Genomic DNA, 3,988 nt, shown 5'->3' on the forward strand with positions numbered 1-3,988 from the left:
ATGCTTCTCCTATCCAATGCCTCTCCCAAAAAACACCCACTCTGCCTCTCCAGAGCTACAAGATGGCTCTCTTGCTAACTCAACATCCCAAAGCTAGTTCCAGAGTTCTCTTGCCAGCCAGTGCTCCACTGTAGTTACCTATCCACTGAAGCTTGGTCCTTTGCCCAATCTTCTTGCTCCAAAGCCTAGACGAATTCCGCCCTGGCTATATTCTTTTTTTTTTTTTTTCCTTTTTCTCTCACCTGTATTTACCTTTTAAAGCAGAACGTTTTTGGACATTATTATTTCCATTCACAAGCCTTGCTGAGTTACAAGACCTAGGGAAACGTAGGGTTTTGTTCTTGGTACTTTGGAAAACAAGTCACTTGAGGATTTCCTCTGACAAGTTGTTTTAACTTGTGTTTACTTCTAAAACTAATACATGCAGAATTAACTATAGGGAATGAAATCTTTAAGATGTAAGCCATCTTAATTTGGTCTACTAAGGAATCCAGTTCATCAGCTAAACACTTCAGACCACAAAGTTAACATTAACAATGTTACATTATTTCTTACAACAAATGTTCTATCAACCTCTTGAGTCAAACCTATAGTACCACAGTATCACATTGAGAAATGTTATCTTTCCCTTAGATTTCATGCCACACAGATGTTCTAAATGTTAACAAAAATAAGCAAAAATAATGGAAAATTTATTATCAGAAGGAATGAAGGTAAACATCAAAAGCATAGTTCTGGTGAAGCATAGTCTACTTCCATGTGTGATGTGTCAGCATCCCCTTCTAGGGGTGGCATTTCTTCAGTTACAGCAGCACTAGTATCATCCACAGTAGGATCATCCTCATCAATACCTAGACCAAGCTTGATCATCCTGTAGATTCTGTTAGCATAGATCTGGGGATCTTCTAAACTGAAGCCAGAAGACAGGACTGCAGTTTCATACAGCAAGATGACCAGATCCTTCACAGATTTGTCATTCTTGTTGGCCTTGGCTTTTTGCCGTAAGGTTTCAATAACAGAGTAATCTGGGTTTATCTGCAGGTGTTTCTTTGCTGCCATGTAACCAATTGTTGAGTTGTCTCTGAGGGCTTGAGCTTTCATGATTCTCTCCATGTTTGCCATCCACCCATATGTGCTTGTGACAATACAGCATGGGGATGTCACCAATCAGTTTGACACAACCATCTTTTCAACCTTTTTCTCCAAAATATCTTTCATAATTTTGCAGAGGTTCTCAAATTTTGTCTTTTTCTCTTCTTGTTTCTTTTCTTCTTCATTTTCTGGAAGTTACAGTCCTTCTTTGGTAAAAGACACCAGGGTCTTTGCTCTCAAATTCCTTCAGCTGTTGCACACAATACTCATCAATGGGCTCAATCATATAGATTACTTCTAAGCTATGTTTTTGGAGACGTTCCACAAAGGCCAAATTAGCTTCATTCTGATGCAGTAGTCCTTCAGAGAGAGCATCTCATCCCCCAAAGCAGATGTATAGTATCTCAACAGCTCTGAAAGCTTCTTCTGATTTTGAGAGTCTTCATGAATTCAAAGCTTTATATTTTTTTGAGAACTTCTCATAAAACTTTTTGTAGTTCTCTTTATCTTCTGCCAGTCCAGTAAATAGTTCTAAGCATTTCTTGACCAAATTCTTTCTGATAACTTTCACAATTTTGCTTTGATGCAGCATTTCATGTGAAATATTTAGAGGAAGATCCTCAGAATCCACCACCCCCTAATGAAATTCAGGTACTCAGGGATTAACTCCTCACAGTTATCCATGATAAAAACTTTGCAAACATACAACTTGATGTTGTTCTTTTTCTTTCTGTTTTCAAACAGATCAAAAGGAGCATGTCTTGGTACAAAAAGTAAGGCCAGAATTCTAATTGTCCTTGAAGAGAAAAATGCAAATGTTCTTCACCTATTGAAGAGCTTCACCATTGGTCAAGGTCTTGTTAGAACTCTCCATTATTCTCCATTAATAACATCATCAGGATTTCTGGTCCAAATCAGCTTTGTTTTGTTGAGTTCTTGATCAATGTACTTTTCCTTAATCTTCTTCTTTTTCTTCTTGTCACCATCCTTCTTCTCTTCTTCTTTTTTATCAGAACAAACATCTTCTATTTCAGGCTGTCATCAGACTCCTTTTCTTCTTTTCTTTCTCTTCCTCTTCCTTTTCTTCAGCCTCATCATCACTGACTTCCTTATCATGTTCCTTCTCCACAAAGAGAGTAATGAGATAGCCAATAAACTGAGAATAAATCTTTATTCTCCTTTCCTCCAAATACTCTTCTTTCAGATGCAAGATAACCTTTGTTCCGCAACCTATTGGTTCACCTGTGTCAATCCTCACTGTGAAGGACCCCTAGATGAGGATTCCCAGGCATACTGCTCATCATCATCGTGCTTTCTGATGAGAGTCACTTTCTCAGCAACCAAATAGAGTAAAAACCAACAACAAACTGGCCAATCATAGAGATATCTGCACCAGCCTGCAAAGCCTCCGTGAAGCCTTTGGTGCCTGACTTGGCAATAGTGCCAAGGTTATTGATCAAGTCAGCCTTGGTCATGTCAATTCCAGTATTCACAATAGTGAGGGTTCTATCTTATTTCTTGGGAATGAGATTAATGTGCAGCTCCTTCCCAGAGTGGAGTTTACTAGGGTCCGTCAAGCTCTCATACCTGATTTTATCCAGTGCCATCTGATGAATTGGAAAATGAGCTTCCGTCAGAAAGATCTCTTTGTTCAAGTAAAAGGTATTGATGATCAAGGATGTTACCTGGGCAATTTCTGCTTGAAAGGCAAGGGTCTCTACCTCCTCCTCCTCCATTGGTAGGTCTTGTGTCTGGGTTTCCTCAGGCATCTTGGCTGAATGAGCATGCATGAAATGTGACTAACCACCCCAGGACACTGAAGCAACTCCTGGCTATATTATTCTGCTCCTGCCCACTTGAGTTTCCAAGAAAGGAAAACACCAGGCTGTTGCAGCATATTCTCTGTCCAATCACATTACAATGACAGGCCTGTGATTGGACAGGAATAGAGAGGCAGAGTTAGAAGTTTAGGAGTGAGATACGTCAGAGGTGAGGGAGAGGGGAGAGAAATCAACATGGAGGCAGATGAACAGGAAGATGATCCAGACCCTGCGTGGTTTTAAACAGCCATGAGTAGCTAAGGTTTTCACAAGGTTAGAATAATTGGGTTAAACCATTATCTTTATCATTTGGCTCTGAAATTATTATATTGGCATCTTCTAAATTGTGATCTTATAGACATATAAATCTGATTGGATATTTAAGCCTTAAGAGTCAAGTTTCTACTGGGTAACTAGGCGCTGGATGACTGATTGTGGGGTGTGTGGGGCATTGCATGTAAGCAAGATGATCTTGCTAGCTGGGAGAGAATAGCAGGACCCCAGAACATAGTGTTGAGGCAATTCAATATCAGTACTAGAGAGGGATCATGGTCTGGCAAGGAAGGAGAGATTGAAGGGTGATATTTTTTAAATATTTCCAGCAACACCAGACAACATAGTTTAAAATCAACAGCTAATATAAATGCTGGGCATAGAATCTATAGTCCTAAACCACTGGGTCTAACAGTTCCCAGTCTACATTCTACTTCTCTTGCTCTCTGCGTCTTGTAAAAAAAAAAAAGTTCCATTCCTTCCTCCTGCATCCCCTCTTCCCCTCTCATACCCAGAAAGCCTTTCCTCCTCCTCTTCACTCAGTGATTGGCTTCTTGTCGTCTTTATTAGAAAATCAATTAATTAGGGGAAATTCCCCTACAATTGCCAAGCTTTTTTTTGCAAAAGTAGGTACAGTATTTATGGATTCATATATAGTTAGGATTGAAATACCTTCCTGGTTATTTTTTTCTTTTGGTTAAGGTCCACAGTAGGTGTATGTAATTTTCTACTTGCTCTTTTCAAATTGTTAATGAGTGTTTTATACTTTTTATTCCCTAATGATGGCATATGTTTATTTGCAC

General features: G+C 39.2%; 1 pseudogene; it reads right to left on the reverse strand.

Moving 5' to 3' along the window:
* Positions 1–663: 663 nt before the first annotated feature.
* LOC116091966 lies at positions 664–2,861 on the reverse strand (annotated as a pseudogene).
* Positions 2,862–3,988: the final 1,127 nt, after the last annotated feature.

This window comes from Mastomys coucha, unplaced genomic scaffold, assembly GCF_008632895.1.
Source record: "Mastomys coucha isolate ucsf_1 unplaced genomic scaffold, UCSF_Mcou_1 pScaffold15, whole genome shotgun sequence".
In the NCBI taxonomy this organism is placed as follows: domain Eukaryota; kingdom Metazoa; phylum Chordata; class Mammalia; order Rodentia; family Muridae; genus Mastomys; species Mastomys coucha.